Source organism: Arachis duranensis, chromosome 2 (assembly GCF_000817695.3).
Source record: "Arachis duranensis cultivar V14167 chromosome 2, aradu.V14167.gnm2.J7QH, whole genome shotgun sequence".
Taxonomy (NCBI): Eukaryota; Viridiplantae; Streptophyta; class Magnoliopsida; order Fabales; family Fabaceae; genus Arachis; species Arachis duranensis.
This window is the reverse complement of record NC_029773.3, coordinates 41,987,741-41,988,013: the sequence shown is the minus strand read 5'-3', so window position 1 is coordinate 41,988,013 and position 273 is coordinate 41,987,741.

Here is a 273-nt window from a genome sequence, read left to right as displayed (position 1 = left end):
AGGAGGAGGACGAAAATCCTAGTGAGGAAGACCTCCTGGGACGTCCTTCAAGCAAGAAGGAGTTTCCTAATAAGGATCCAGCGGAATCTGAGGCTCATATAGAGACCATAGAGATTCCATTAAATCTCCTTCTGCCATTCATGAGCTCTGAAGACTATTCTTCCTCTGAAGAGGATGAAGATGTGACTGGAAAGCAAGTTGCTCAATATTTAGGAGCTATCATGAAGCTGAATGCCAAGTTGTTTGGTAATGAGACTTGGGAAAGTGAACCTC